This window comes from Microcebus murinus, chromosome 5, assembly GCF_040939455.1.
Source record: "Microcebus murinus isolate Inina chromosome 5, M.murinus_Inina_mat1.0, whole genome shotgun sequence".
NCBI classification, from domain to species: Eukaryota; Metazoa; Chordata; class Mammalia; order Primates; family Cheirogaleidae; genus Microcebus; species Microcebus murinus.
This window is the reverse complement of record NC_134108.1, coordinates 54,567,738-54,585,285: the sequence shown is the minus strand read 5'-3', so window position 1 is coordinate 54,585,285 and position 17,548 is coordinate 54,567,738. Positions and strand designations below refer to the sequence as shown.

General features: G+C 32.1%; 1 pseudogene; it reads left to right on the top strand.

The window, feature by feature from the left end:
• Nucleotides 1-16,992, top strand: part of LOC105862350 (small ribosomal subunit protein uS3 pseudogene) — a 74,840-nt pseudogene extending 57,848 nt beyond the window's left edge.
• Nucleotides 16,993-17,548: the final 556 nt, after the last annotated feature.

Below are 17,548 nucleotides of genomic sequence, written 5' to 3'. Positions count from 1 at the left end.
CTCATGGGAAAATCAAAGACATCTGCAGGAGGAAAGACATAATAAATTTAAGTAAAAAACAATAGAGTAGAAGGAAATATGTACTCTACAATAGACAAAATATCTTATTGATACTATATGAAAAATTTCTAGATATTAGTAAGAAATACAAAAACTAGAATAGAAATAAATGGTAAACAGTATTAAAAACAATGTAGTAGAAAATAAATGGATTAAAATATGATTAATTTCATGACAAAATTGGTATCTTCGTCATAACTTCCTTGGCTAATTTTTGCTACTTAATGTGTTGAGTTACACAAATTATATAATTGTGATTTTTGGTAAATTTAGGATAATGTGGAAATCATTGACACAGAAAATATTAAGGCTGTATATTTATGCAGACTTTCTTTAATGACAGTGAACAAACTTTTTTCATTTTATTCATATATGCTTTACTGACTTTTTTATATTGAGTATTTGCATTGATTTTTTTAACTTGCCACTTATAGATTTTTTTCATTATTTAAAATCTTTGGTTAGCTGACTGTGTTGGAACTTATTGCTAAATAATCAGGCTCACACAATCTATAAGTAATGATGACTATATACCTTCATTGCTAGCTTATTGCCTCATTTATTTATCTTATTTTATTGCATTAACATCCCCATTTAATACTGAATAGTAATGTTGGTGAGGAGCATTCTTGCCTTGATCTTGACTTTAATAGCAATGAATCAAATGTTTTATAGTATATAGTGATGTGAGTTAACTCTCGATTTTTGAATTCATAAATACCTTAAAGAATATATGAATATCATATCATTATATCATAATATTTCAAATCTGTACACCATATATATATATACTATTTTAAAAGTTGAGAAAATAGCCATATTTGATGCATTAGAATATAGATATGGTATATTTTATTTTAATTGTGCTTTGGATTAAAAACACTGTAATCATGGATAATATATGTGTAACAAATAATTGGGGTGGTGCCAGAAAATTTACTAACATCCATAATATCCTGAATTAAAAAAAATAAAAAAATAAAAATAAAATAAAATAGTAGATAAATGTTTAGTGTTCAGAACCACAAGTGGACAGGTATTCATTTAAATAGTTTTAAAAATACTATTTCTTAAGCTTCTGTGTACAGCACTACTCTTAATGTTGTATTGGCAGATATGAATCACATTGGGAAAGCAAAATAATCTCCATAGAGTAGAAAGTGTATAAAACAAAGCATTGTGATAAGCTATTTTGCATATAACCCTTGGATTTCCAGACAATCAGATAAATAATGATGGCAATTTTGTGTTTCCATGTAGTATATATTTACTGAATTCTCAGTCCTTAATATTAGAATTAATATTTATTTTCAAAAATATGTTTAAATGACAGATATATTTATTTATTTGAAAAGCAATGGTTTCCTGTTAGTATAAAAGAGTGAAAATAGATTATTTTCCACTGACTCAAAATGTAATTCTGAAGGAAAATAAAGAGGTAAAAAATGAAATATTTACCCGCAGTGTATGAGTGTTCCTATATCTCTGCATCCACACCAACATTTATTGTTTTGGGACTTTTCAATAAAAGTCATTCTCACTGGAGTTAAGTGATATCTCCTAGAGGATTTGATTTACATTTCCCTGATGATTAAAGATATTGAGCATTTTTTCATGTTTGCTGGCCATTAGTCTTGTCTTCTTTTGAAAACTTTCCATTCCTGTCCTTTGTCCACTTATTAATGGGGTTGTTTGATTTTTACATGAGTGGATTAATAAAATGTGGTATGTGTACAACATGGAGTTCTACTCAGCCATAAAAAGCAATGGTGATCTAGCACCTCTTGTATTATCCTGGGTAGAGCTGGAACCCATTCTACTAAGTGAAGTATCACAAGAATGGAAAAACAAGCACCACATGTACTCACCATCAAATTGATATTAACTGATCAACACTTATGTGCACATATAGTAGTAACTTTCATCAGGTGTTAAGCAGGTGGGAGGGTGAGGAGGTGATGGGTATATTCATACTTAATGGGTGCAGTGTGCACCCTCTGGGGGATGGACATGCTTGAAGCTCTGACTCTGGGGCAAAGGCAATATATATAACCTAAACATTTGTACCCTCATCATATGGGGGTACAAAAAGAAATTTTAAAAAAAGAGAGAGAGAGAGAGAAATACCATTGAATACTCTTTCAAGGGCTTCAAAGTCGGTTCCAAATTCTCTTGAAAAATGAGGAAAAGCATGATAGATTTATCCTTAGAGCTGTAGTTTCATTTGTAACTTTCAAATGTCCATATATAAACAGAAAAAAAGCTATTTTGATTTGAAAATTTTTTAATTCTCTCTCTTTGACCTACAGAATTTGCATAGCATCCAAAACAAGGCTGGTTTTGGTAAATTTATTCAATCAATGACAGCTTTATGTCTGGAAAAACAATAAATGACTAAATGAGCATATTCTAACATAACATGTTTTCAAATGAATTTAGTCAGTAGAAAATAAAAATATTTGTTTTAGCCAAATGAAAAATGAATATTTCTTCAAATGTTACAGATCCTCAGTAGAAATGATCACTTTGACTTTTGGTAAAGAAAATAATTTGCTGAAGATATTCAAGTTCTCAAATACTTCTCTAAAACCGTTAAGCATTACTAAAGTTTCAGGAAAGACTGATATTCCTTTTTTTAGTTGCCCAAATGACAATATTCAGTTTGAACAAAATTTATTACATAGCCCTCAGCTACAGTACTGTCTTTAGGTCTATATCAGAAAAATGAAGATAATCAGAAAAAAAAGCAGAATTATTTCATTTCAAATGTGGGTATTTCTCCAACTTATATTTGTTGGTTTAAAAAAAAAACACCTAAATTCATTTAAATGATATTGATTCAAAAACTCTCTATTGTCTTATATAACAATAATATAATCTAAGAAAAATATTTTGAGGATATAATGCATACAAAATACCACATACTCAATACTATATTTTCTACTATTATTTTGTACCCATTGTTAACTGATATCTATTTGCCTAAACCAAAATTCTTGTAAAAAAGGAAAGATTAAAAAATAAAATGAAGTAAAATTTTGCATTGTGGCTTATTTCACTTATATAATGTTCTCCTTGAAAACATTGCATGTACCCTATAAATATATATGACTAGTATTTATTCATAATGATTAAAAATAGAAAGTTTAAAAATAAATAAACAAAAAATTTGCATTATGGTAAGCATACATTCAACCACTGCTAGATTCAAGGAAAAGAAGGGAATATTCTAAAGGATTAAAACAACAACAACTCTATGTAAGTCAATAAATACACATTTTTAAAATAAAATTCAATACTCATTTATGATTAAGATTTTTAACAAACTGAAAATAGAGTAAGATTTCCTTTATCTTAAAAATAGTATCTATCAACCAACAAATGCATAATGAATAATGCTGCACTGAACATGAGAGTACACATATCTCTTCAAGATTTTGATTTCAGTTCTTTTGACTCTAAACCCAGAAGTGAGATTGCTGGATCATATAGTAGTTCTTTTTTTAGTCTTTTGAGAAACCTCCCTACTATTTTCCATAGTGGCTGCACTATTTTACATTCTTACCAACAATGCACAAGGATTCTAATTTCTCACCAACACCTGGTGTCAAAATCTTTGTTTTAAATAATAATAATCCTGACAGGTATATGTTGATACTTCACTGCAGTTTTGAATTTTACTTCTCTGTTAATTAAAGATGTTGAGCACATTTTCATGTAGCTTTGGCCATTCATATGCCATCTAATAAAATGTCTATTCAAGTCTTTTGCCCATTTTTAATCAAGTTATTTTTTTCTTGCTATCGAGTTATAGGAGTTCCCTACATATTTTGGATACTAATCTTTATCAGATAGTTTCCAACATTTTCTCCCATTTATTAGGTCTTCTATAGTACCTTTTCACTCTAATAATTATTTCATTCACTGTGGAGTTTTTTAGTTTGATGTAGTCCTACTTGTATTTTTTACTTTTGTTATCTGTACTTTTTGGTGTCATACCCACAAAATCATTTCAAGATCAATGTCCTGAAGCTTTTGCCCTATGTTTTCTTCTAGGAGTTGTACAGTTTCAGATTTTACATTTAAGCCTAACCCTCTTTGAGTTGATTTTTGTGTATAATATAATATAGGTGTCCAATTTCATTCCTTTGCATGTGGATATCCATTTTCCCAACAACATTTGTTGAACAGATTTTCCTTTCCCCTTTGTGTATTCTTGGAACCCTTGTTGGAGATTATTTGACCAACATGCATTTGTTGATTTCTGCACTCTCTATTTTGTATCATTGGTGTATGTCTGATTTTATATCAGTACAATACTGTTTTAATTTCTGAAGCTTTGTAATATATTTTGAAGTCAGGAAGCATGACTCCAGCTTTATTCTTTTTTCTAGCATTGTTTTGGCTATTCTGGGTCTTTTGTTATTCCATACAAATTTTAGGATTGTTTTTCTTATCTCTGAAAAAAAATTCCATCGAGATTTTATAGGAATAGCTTGAAGGCATAGATTGCTTTTGGTAACTGGGGACCACACTACCTGCCATGGGCTGCTCCAGACCCTGGGATACACAAGGACAGCTGCAATTCGTGCCAGCTGCTGTGTGCCCCACCAGCCACTAAGTGTCACTCATACTTCCCTTCAGTTCTTCTTTTTTTCCTTTTATTTTATCATATTATGGGGGTACAAATATTGTTAGGGTTACATATATTGCCCCTGCCATTCCTCCCCGCTCCCCCAGCCTTGCCAAAACATCAAGCATGTCCAACCCCCAGGTGGTGCACATCGCACATATTTTGTAAGTATATATCCTTCCCCTCCTCCCCCCTCCCATCTGCCCACCACCGGATAAAAGTTTTCTTTTTTTTTCTTTCTTGACCTTTTGGTTACATTGTATATCTTTGCCTTTCCCTAGGAAGGGTTAGAGGTATTCCCTCCCCCCCACCACCCACACAATGCTCTCCACAAGCCTAAGATGTGTATCTCCCCCTCCCCTAAACCCTGGTGAGCACTATCACCATTTGAGCACCATAGTTTTAATCAGTCAGTACCAATTTGATGGAGAATGGATGTGAAGCCCATTTTCTTGATCTTGTGTCACCTCACTTTAGATAACGGGCTTAAGGCTAATCCAGGATAGCATAAACGGTCCTAGCTCACTGTTGTTTCTTAGAATTGAGTAGTATTCCATTGTGAGCATATACCAAATTTTAATTATCCACTCATGAATTGACGGACACTTTGGTTGTTTCCATGATCTTGCAATAGTGAATTGTACTGCCATAAACATTTGAGTGCAGATATCTTTGTAATAGAATGTCTTATGCTCTTTTGAGTAGATGCCCAACCATGCTATTGCTGGGTCGAATGGTATTTCTTTATCTAGCTGTTTGAGGTATCTCCAAATTCTTTCCCACAGAGGTTGCACTAATTTGCAGTTCCACCAGCAGTGTAGGAGTATTCCTGTCTCTCCACATCCTCGCCAGCATTTGTCGTTTTGGGATTTCTTGATACAAGCCATTCTCACTGGCATTAGATGGTATCTCATTGTGGTTTTGATTTGCGTTTCTCTGATGATTAGAGATGTTGAGCATTTTTTTTATATGTTTGCAGGCCATTATTCTGTCTTCTTTGGAGAAGTTTCTGTTCATTTCCATTGCCCATTTCTTGATGGGATTTTTTGATGTTTTTTTCTTGTTTATTCTTTTAAGTTCTAGGCATTCCAACTATGCTATGTCTTGCAGCACTCTGGGTTAGACAAGACAGGAGCAGGTGTCTCAGTTAGTCCCCCAAAAGGCTGGGGACATTGGTCACATCTCATTTCTTCTTACTCTGCAGGAGAAATCATGGACCGAAAGGGTATCTTCTGGCTTTGTAGCATGCTCACTTGGGGTAGGGGAGACACAGGCAAAGTGATACTGTTCATCTTCCTTGTTTCAATGTAGCCCTTCTTGGCGCTGGGTTCTTCTGGGGTATTGCAACTGCTTCCCGGAATTCTGGGGTTTCCACATAGGTCTTCTGGTTTATATATGGTTGTTAAATCAGTGTTTTTGTGGGGAGATGAATACCAGGAACTCATAATCCACCATCTTCCTGATGTTACTCTCCTTTTTACTTTTTATAACTCAATGCCCTCCGATCAGCTTGCACCATTCTCAAATCCTTATAGTCATTATATTTTATTGTTTACTTGCTATTCATTTAAAATTATGTTTCTATAATGATATTTAGACATATATACAAGGATATCTGGTAATAAATGAAACTTTATATTTTTAGACAATTTTGTATGCATACAGTCTTTGTTGTAGACTCTTTGCGCAGTCCATGTTTTTCCTAAATGTTTTACTAATAGCAAGCTTTGCAATCTTAGCATCTGTTCAATTTTTTTAAAACTTCACCTATGTTGTGAATTTATGTACCTGTTTATCAAAGCTACAGGATGTAAAAAGGAAATCTGCATAATTAGAAACAAATTAGCTTTTATATTAAACTACTGGAATGTAAAATTTCAACAGATAATAAAAGGAACATCTTGCTATATAAACATTTCCAGAAAACCAAATATCCACTTCCGCTAATTCAAGTAAAGATAATGGAGGGAAGAATAAGAAACCAACAAACCTCCTACCTGAATTTCCCATTTATTATCTACAAATTAAAATTCCCAGGAGATAGAACTACATTCAATTCACAGTAAATAAGATCAATTAATTGTATTTTAGGAAATACATGTAGTATAATAGAAGATATATCCCAGAATTATAATATTCAGATAAACTCTTACTATATATTGTTAACTAGGAAATAAGAATTCTCAAATTTGGTTTTCCTAAGAAAGTTTACTTTTATGAATATTTTAAGGAACTTCAGAAGTCAATAAAAAAATCTGGTGTAAGAATAATACTTAAAATAGTCATAAAAATAACACTCATGAGTTCAATATTTAATGATTTGAGTCACCAAATAAATCAATGTCTGGAGGATTTCATAATAGGCAACAACAAAAGAAATAACAAAATCTCAAATCAATGTTATGTTAAAAGCATTCTAAGTTCATTTGAAAAATAACTTATTTCTTTTTTTCATTTAAAATAATTTTTTAAATTAAAATACAAAGTTTTTACTTTTTTTTAACACTCTTGATACCTTAACTGAAACAAAAAATGACTTATTTCTTAAACTTCTTTTGATTATATCAGTCAATCTCTAGATGACAGAATCCCTCCAAAATAATTTATTTTGTTTGTTCATTTATTTAGCATTTAATTATCAATTACACTACTCTATTCTATGCATCATAGGAGGACATGGAAATACTGAGTGAAGGTCTTACCCACATGCTTTACCCTTATATTTGTAGGTACCTATACTCCAAAGTAACAAAACAGGTTTCATATTATATGTTTATGCCTATGTATGTGTTTATACATAGGTATAATAACTCAAAATAATATAGTCATTTTAGGCTGTTTGTCAGTTCTTTGTTGCTACAGTATTGCTGCATAACAAAGCACTCCAAAAATGAGTAATTTAAAACAATAATTCACTGCTCAAAAATTGATGAAGGGGAAGAGGTCCATCTTCTTTCAGGTGTTCTCACTTAAGTGGCTGCAAATCAGCCAGGTGACTTTGCATCTGGGGGTTATTGGGTACCCCCACTTGGCTCTCTGCCAAGTGGCATTTATCTATCATCTAGAAGGATAGACTTGGCTTGTTCTCCTGGTTAAGGCAGAGGAGTTCGGAAGGGGGTTTGGAATCTTGTAAAGTCCCTTGAAGCCTGGGGGTTAAGAAATGTCATGCTGACAATAAAATTATTGTTAAATCATATGACTCTTTCAGATTCAAAGGGTGAAGAGATAGACTCTGCCCTTTGATAAGGAGGGGTGGGGTACTGCAAAGTTATACTGTGAGAAGCATGTAAAAGTGTTGTGTGGAAAAATGGGGCAATCAGTCGATCACAGCTGACACACTTTTACCATGCCTCAAGGCATTTATTTCCAAGTTTCTTTTTAACACTTAAAAATTATGCAGTGACATTCACTCTTGTTAAATAATTAGTCAATTTTTATCAAAAGCAAAGACTATAAAAGCAGTAAAGGCTTTATGATTTTGTTTTCTAAGTTAGTAATTTTTATAACTTTACATTTTGGGGTGAATTTTGGAATATATCTCTGATTTTTTTGAATCATCACCACCATCATCATCATCATTTCTTCCTCATAAAAGTCATTTGTTATTTTCCCTAAGAAAAGTAATTTATTGGGTGCTATCAAACATATAGTCTAGCATTATTAATTCTGTTCATCTTTAAGCTATAGCAAAGACACAAAAAGAATTATTAGACAAAAAGAAACTGGGCATCAGGGATGCTTCAGGTCAATGTTTGAACTGCAGCTTTTTTACTGGTTTTGATACTAGACAAGGTATTTACCTCTCTGGGATTTACAATAGAGCAAATTGAAAGAATTTTCAGGGTGTTTTTTTTGTTGTTGTTGTTGTTTATAATTTTTAAAAGTAGAAGACCTAAACATATTTTTGATTTTATTTTTTCATTTATACGGCAGCACTAGAAATGATTTTATAGCACTGTCTTGATTATGCTAAGATATGGAAATTTTCATGCTGACAATTACTTGAAAATAATTTTCATCTCCAATTTTATCATCAGCATTCATTTTTACTGATTAACTATATGTTCCCCAATATGTGTTGGCTACTTTACAATTTAAATAATGAACTGATTCAGATATTTCAAACTTATGAAATACAGTATGCATTCGGTAATTATATTTGATACCTAGAAAAGTAACTTAAATTGCATTAAAAGATAAAGGTTTATATTTTTCTCATGTAAAAATATTCCAAAATAGAGTCCATAACTGCTATGAAAGCTCTATGATATCATTAATGTTCCAGTTTCTTTCTCTCACATCCTTCATTTTTACTGCATTGTTTCCATTGTCAAGTTCATCTTGTGGTTACCTGTTTTCTCTTACAGCTTCAGTCATTTTCTCTGTTTCAAACAGCAATAGAGAAGAAAGAGATTTCAAAGGGTCATGAAGAAAAGTTATCTTACTCCAAAGAACTTTCTTGGAGAGCTAATTTGGTGATTCTCTTTATATCCCATTGATCTTACCAATCTTCATAGGAAAATGAGGCTTACAGCTGGCTATAAGTCAATCAGTTATGATTCCAGGGAACTTAGAGAAAATGGATACTGGAGAGGTGCTTTATATCCCAAATGCCAATAAACATGTTTGTGTTCAATAAGATCCCAGTGTCTGATGATTTATAACTCTATCCGCACTGACGCCATGTAATGAATTCTATTGAAAACAACTATGTTTAGATGTAGAAATTACACATAGCACAATTCGGGGGTAAGGAGGAAGGGAGCACTAAATTAGAATATGGTCTAAATAGTACTTACAGAGTTCAGCAGTACCAAACTACATAACCATATTGGCACTTCCAAATCTATTGATTCATTTAAATAAAAATTAAAGTCAAAATTACTTTCACTTTCCCTCTAGTAAAATTTGTCATGGGTGAAAGAAGGATGATATATGAGTCTTTGAACAAGACAAAAATTATAATCAGTACATTTTTAAAAAGAAGAGGGAAATTTAAAAGTTCAACTAGTTTTATAGAAAATAAAACTGATGTGTGGCTAGGGATTGGGAATTATTAGATATTTCAGGAAAAATTAAAAAGAAGAAAAGCTAATCTTCAAATATTTGCCCCTAGGAAATTTCTGACATATTTTCATATATTAGAAGCTTAACACACATACACTGACAGTTACACAAATTTCATATCATTTTAAACTCACATTTATCATAAAGTTTAGTAGTTGGGCAGAGATGAACCTTTGCATTGGATTTTCTGTTAAGGTGGAAGATTTTCAACTGCTGAGATATTTGCAGTGAAAAACACATTATGGATGTCTTGTATCAGATAAAGGCTATCACCAGCTTAGTGTTCTGCATCCCTATGTCTGATATGCAAACCCAGAGTGAGCCTAAGTACTGAGCAGCAAAACCAGGAACTGAATTTGCTTTTATCTGTCCGTTTTATTTATTCTTCTAAGAGATATCTAGTCTAGTGATTCCTTATATGTCTTTTCTGTAATCATTAAGCATTTCAAGGAGCAGTTGGTTTATACTAAAAGTTCAATAGGGCATAACTATTTCTCTTCATCTTCTGAGGTAAAATAATTCACTCTTGTTCAGGTGTTACATGGGACACCATTTCATTGAAGAGCACAGAAAATGAATGAGTCTGAAGGTAATTGAACCATATTTCAAACAGTAAAAGCAAAGAGCTAGACAAATGTTTATTTTCTGCTCCAAAGGCATTATAATGGTACTACATATTAGTCTGTAAAGTAATAAAATCACATTACAGTGACTTGCAGGTCAACAAACATTCAGATCACCAAAATACTGGAATTGGAGGAGCCTGCCTGAACCAAAATCCAGAGGTAAAAGCAACAACTAATACCTCAGATTTCCAAAGAACTACAATTGAAATGATAAACCTATAGTGTGAAGAACTTATTTTTAATTAAAAAAAATAAAGGAGGAAATAATATCTTCAGAAGTCAGTTTTGAAGGCTTTATTTTTGTTGATTATATCCAGTCAAAATCCTATCCTAGAAGAAAGATATGTTTGGTTTGCCTAGAGCAACAGAAATAAAATCTTCAATAAGTAAACTAAAGTAAGAATAGTCATTTCCAAAGAATGTGCTTTCTGCCAAAAAAAGTTTTAGAAATTGTGGGAAAAAAACAATAAAATATCTCATTTTGATCAGGTTTTTGGAGGCAAGGTGTTTTTTTAAGTTTCTAACACTGATTAAGCTTCCTTAATTATACTAATCCCTTCAAACTATCCTAGTGATTTTGAGAATATTTTTAATATTCTCTACTGAATGTTAGAAAAAATTCTCCGAACTTGAAATTCTTCATTGTTGTTGTACTTTGTGTGTGTTTCCAAATTCTTCTAAAATTCTTCATTAACCATAGTTTTATAGAGGACTAGGAATAATTTTGTAGTTCAGAAATCTTTCCATAGCATTTAATTTTTGTTTAAATTTTATAGATAATAATTAAGGAATTTAATAAGAGTCATCATTTAGGATTAAAATAGTTGTTTCTCTTTAAAAATAGTTCTCACATTACTTTTTTTGTTCTTTTACTTAATTGACTATATTTTAGAACACTTTAAAGTTTACAGAAAAATTGAGTGGAAAGTAGAGTTCCCATGTACCCCCTAACTGCCATTTCATTTCCCAGTTTTCTCTATTATTAGTATCTTCATTAATGTGGTATATTTGTTACAATAGAAGAGTGTATTGATCATTACTATTACTAATGTTCATAGTTTATATTAGGATTCACTCTGTGCTGTACATCCTAGGGGTTTGGTATATGTATAATGACATGTGACTATCATTTCAGTTCTACACAGAATTGTTTTATGGATGAAACTATTCTTTGTGCCTCCTCCCTTCTCCCAACCCCCTGGCATTCACTGATCTTTTTACTGTCTTCATAGTGTTGCCTTTTTCCAGAACATAATATAATTGAAATTATACAATATGCATCATTTTTTTCTGATTGTTTTTTTCAATTAGTAGTATGAATTTAAAATCCCACCATGTCTTCTAATGGCTTGATAACTCATTTATTGTTATCACTGAATAATTTCCATTGTATGGATACACCCCAGTTTGTTTATTCACCTGTTAAAGGACATCTTGGTTGCTTCCAAGTTTTATAATTATAAACAAAGCTTCTGTAAACAGTCATGTTCAGTTTCTGAGTGGACATGACTTTTCAACTCATTTTGGTAAATACTAAGCAGTGCATTTGCTGGATTGTATTGCAAAAGTATATTTTGTTTTGTAAGAAACTGCCAAACTATCTTTCTAAGTGGCTGTACCAATTTTCTTTCCCACCAGCAATGCACAAGTGTTCCTTTTGCTCTACATCCTCACCAGTATTTGGTGTAGTCAGTGCTCTGGACTTTAGCTTTCCTACTAGATGTGAGTGATATCTCATTAATATTTTAATGTACTAATCCCTAATGACCAGTGATATTAAGAATTCTTTCATATGATTATTTGCCATTTGTGTCTCTTCTTTGGTGAGGTGTCTGTTCAGATCTGTTGCCCACTTTTTAATTGAGTTGTTTGTTTTCATATTGTTGAGTTTTAAGAGTTCTTTGTATATTTTGGATTCCAAATCCAAATCATTTAACAAATATTTTTCCCTGGGCTAATGGCTTGCCTTTTCATTGTCATAGTTCCTTTTGCAGAGCAGTAATTTTTAATAGTAATGAAGTGAAAATTGCCAATTTTTTCTTTCTTAGATAGTGCATTTGGTATTATATCTGGAAAAGTCATCACCAAATCGAAAGTCTCCTAGATGTCTCCTATGATACTTATATTTTTGCATTTCACATTAGGTCTGTGATTCATTTTGAATTAATTCTTGTAAAAGCTATAAGGTCTGTGCCTAGATTTGTTGATTAATTGATTGAATGTGAATTTCCAGTTGCTCTAGCACCAGTTTTTGAAAAGACTCTCCTTTCTCTTTTGAATTGCTTTTACTCCTTTGTAAAAGAACAGTTAACTATGTCTATGTGGGACAAATTCTGGGCTCTCTATTCTGTTGCATTGATCATTTGCCTACTCTTTTGGCAATGCTACCCTATATTGATTACTTCAGTTTTATAATAAGTCTTGCAGTTGTGTAGTGTAGTCCTCTGACTTTGTTTTTCTATATCAATATGGTGTTGGCTTATGGCTTCTACTTTTCCATATAAACTCTAGAATGTCAATAATAAGTTTCATTGGAAAAACTAATGTTGAAGATTGGTGATAAGATTTTAATTTTTGTATCAGGATTATTCTATTAATGTTTGGCTAAAGATAAATTTGTTTCAGTCAAAGAATAATAGCAGACTTATTGTGTGTATTACTCTATTGCTAAATATATATATAGTGGATCATATATAGTATACATAAATTAAACTAATATATTTTTTGTTAAAAACATTATTCAAATACATAAGATCCTGAATAATATCATTTTGTTCAACATCATTTTATTATAACATTGATGAGAGGCAAAATCAATTACAGGCTAGAGCAACTGTCTATGAGGGATTTGCATGTTCTCCTCATGTCTGCATGATTTTTTCTGGGGACTCCAGTTTCCTATTTCACTCTAAAGAGGTGTGTGTTAGGTTAATCAGTATGCCTAAACTGTCCCAGTGTGAGTGTGGGTGTGGGTGTGAGTGCACCCTGTAGTGGGTTGGTGTCCTGGCCAGGGAGGGTTCCCCCTGGAGTCTTGAGCAACAGCCATCATGACCCAGAACTGGAATAATTGGGGAGATAATTATCTTACTTGTTTTTATTAATGTTTCTTAAATGCATGCATATTAATAGCTCAATTTATTTCAATGTTGAATATTAGAATTGCTTATGTGTTTATTTAGCAGTTTGTTGATATTTTGCAACCAGAAATATGCTACAGAAACTTAGATCTTGTTTGTATAAGTTTACTGATGCAAACATTGATAAAATGATATATGTCATTTTGCTTAAAGTGTCAGTTTCCAAGAACCTGTTAATGACATTAAATGAGGACTTACTGTATATAGAAGACAGTATATTCTTCATATATTAAAAAAGCATAATTATATCTTGGGTTAAAATCTGAAGTTCATTATATAAAAGGCTAGCATATCCATTGTAATGCTTGTGAATAATGGTGTTAGACATATATTTATACATTAGTTGCTATTGTATCTATATGTGTATTCTTTCATTACCACTCTATAAAATGGCATAAGTAGAAGGATTTTGACTTTTGTTTCAAATTTCAAATCTAATAATTTTATTTCTTTTTCTTCTTATTTCCTCACATAATGTGATAAAAAGGATAAAACTGCAATAAAATTTTGTTGTATTTCTATGCATACATGTAGTTTTTTCTATGATTTTTTAAGACTTGGATTAAAATCTCTTCAGAGTATTTAGTAGAGAAAGTCCATTATTGTAGGTCTGATGGGACACAGATATGAGATTCTTGAAAAAAAATCTACTTTTGGCAATTTTCTTGGCTTATCCATTATTAAATATAAACATTACATTGCCTACAACACCTTGTTGTATTGACTTTACATTGCCTATAACACTTGGTGAGCACGTGTTTTAAGTATTTGACGAAATAAGAGGTGTATCCATTTCCATTGATAATCAATGAATTTGACTTAATTGATGCTTTTAAAATGATTAATGACTGAAAAAATGCAGAACAGCAAACTTCTATATTTTTTATTCTATACTCTGAAAGAGAATTTTTAGTCATTAGTTCTCTCTCATGAGAATTTTTCTTTTTTAAAAAATTCATCATTTCTGTATTGTACCATCTGTTCAATCAAGGATACAAATGAGAATAACTTTGTACTCAGTAGAATGGCTGAGATATACCCTATTAATTATTATTTACCTAGTAAATAAATGCACAAAAATATCTGTTTATTAGAGAAAATGGGAATGGTGGCTTATGGTGCATTCTTACCTTTATTGTGCATAAAAACTCATTCTCACTCTAGAACCTGAAGATTCCACACATACTTCCCAAGGAAAAAAATATTGCTTGTCCTATGTAGCTCAGGAGTTAAGCCCAGGAAATTAGTATGGTTCACAAAGATATTTTGAAATATATATTCAAGGGATCATCATTATTTAGAGCTTTAGTTCTATTTCTCTCAGGTTAGTTGTGTGATCTTGAGCAACCTCTTTAGTTGATGTTATCTTATTTCTAAAATAAACGGGATTTGCTAATCCATTCTATAATACTATTAAGCTTTAAGGTTTCCATGTATCTCTAATCATAGCATTCCAAGGAATTAGAGGAATGGAGGAAAAGAACATAGATTTGGGGAGAGAAAATGGTGCTGATTAAGAGCTTATAATGTGTCAGCTTGACAAGAATCAATGCATTTTATTATCCCAAAAATCTTAAAAAGGAGATATTATTATTTTTTCCCCTCGTACAAATAAAGCAACAGAAGAAGAAAGAAGTAATGTGCCTAAGGAGTTACAACTAAAAGAGATAGCCAGGTTTTAACCTTGGCATTTTAAAGCAAGAGCTACACTTTACACTCTGAAGCCCTGTACATGTCAAATACTCTACACAAGTTTGAGGTTTTGTCCTTAGTATCTGTATGTTATAGCAATACTCGAATGGCTTTAGAAGACTTCTGGCAGGGGTACAGAAATCAACTGAGTGCTTCTAGATGCATACACTCTATAAAGCTTAACTGCTTCATTCTGTAATAGACTTACTCAGAAATTTTTAAAAGGGTATCTACCAAGTTAGTGTATTTCTCAAAACATAATTTAAAGACATTCCATATTAGCATAAATTTGAGCATGTTAAAGTGCATATTCCTAGATCCCAACCTATGTATATTGAATTTTTTATGAGAAATGGAGTCCAGAAATGAATAATTTTAACAGTCACCATTATCTATTGTAACATTTGATTATAATTTCTTTAGATGAAATAAATAATTTATTAGTTTCGTTATTCATTTATGTAATCCAATAATAATTCCACATACCACAGTCTCAAGATTTTTTTTATTGAATACAGTTATCCAGCTGGACAGGCAATTCAATAGCTTTTCTTTCAGCCATCTAACCATCCATTTATTCAGAAATGTATATTTACTATGTGCCAGACATTAAACTAAAAGCATTAAACTCTAATATGATGAAAACATATCATATTATGAAGATAAATCAAACATTTTGAAACTGTTTTAGTGAAAAGACATACTTGAAGAGGAGATGATCCTTTATTATTAAACATCCATTCCTGCAGTATGTGTATCACTGCCTGTATTGTCAGATTCTAAATGATGTGTAAAATGATTTTTACTCATTAGCTTAAACCAAGTGTATTGCTTGACTCTGGTTAAGATTCTAATTCTGAATTTTACATATATTAACATGAAATCTTGGACAACTCAGTTTATTTATAATACAGATGTAGTTGTACATTTTCTATCTATTTCACCTAATTGTCATGCTATAGATTATAAGAACTATTTATATAGTTCTTATATAAGTAGTGACATGCTGAATATATTTTATCAACATTAGTATTAGTAAATAATGAAACACATTTCTCAAGTTCTGAATGATTTTGGCATAGTGCTAATGGATCATACTTCATGTGCTTGAATTTTTTTTTAATCTCAAAATATTAAGTAAGTATAAATGTTTTGTTATATGGAAGCTTTTTAATGCTTAAGTCAGGGCTATTAGTGTGCCCACCATCTGAATGGTGTCCACTGTGCCTGTGTATAGGTTTTTACCCTTCCCTTCCTTCTTTTCCTTCTTGATTCCAATGACTTTTACTTCTCCTACGCCCATGTGTTCAATCAAGGATACAAATGAGAATAACTTTGTACTCAGTAGGGTGAGTACAAAGTGAGTACAAAGAGGTCGTGGTGTCTGGGAAACTCCGAGGAGAGAGGGCTAAGTCCATGAAGGTTGTGGATGGCCTTATGATTCACAGTGGGGACCCTGTTAACTATTATGTTGACACTGCCGTGTGCCATGTGCTACTCAGACAGGGTGTGCTGGGCATCAAGGTGAAGATCATGCTGCCCTGAGACCCTACTGGTAAGATTGGCCCTAAGAAACCCCTGCCTGACCATGTGAGCATCGTGGAACCCAAAGATGAGATACTGCCTACCACCCCCATCTTGGAACAGAAGGGTGGGAAGCCAGAGCTGCCTGCCATGCCCCAGCCAGTCCCCACGGCATAACAGGGTCTCCTTGGCAGCTGTATCTGGAGTCTGGATGTTCCTCTGTAAAGACATTTAATAAAGTCTTGTACAAAGACACACACAAAAAATGAAATGCCCTATGCCCATATGTGCCCATCGATTAATTCCAGATTAGTAGAGAGTATATGTGGTGTTTGTTTTTCTATTCTTGAGATAATTCTCTTAGGATAATGGTCTCCAGTTCCATCCAAATTGCTGCAAAAGACATTAATTCATTTATTTTTATGGCTGAATAGTAATCCATGGCGTATATATGCACCACATTCTGTTAATTCATTCATGACATTGTTACAATTGTGAATTGCTACAGAAAATATTCAAGTGTGGGTGTCTTTTTGATAAAATGACTTCTTTCCCTTTGGCTAGATAGCCAGTAGTAGGATTACTGGATCAAATCATAGATCTACTTTTAATTCCTTGAGAAATATCTATACTATTTTCCACAGAGGTTGTACTAATCTATACTCTCACCAACAATGTATAAGTGTTCCTTTCTCTCAGCATCTATTGTTTTTTGTTTTTTTTTTCACTTTTTAATAATAGCCATTCAGACAGGGGTAAGATGATCTCTCATTATGGTTGTAATCTGCTTTTCCCTGATGATTAGTGAT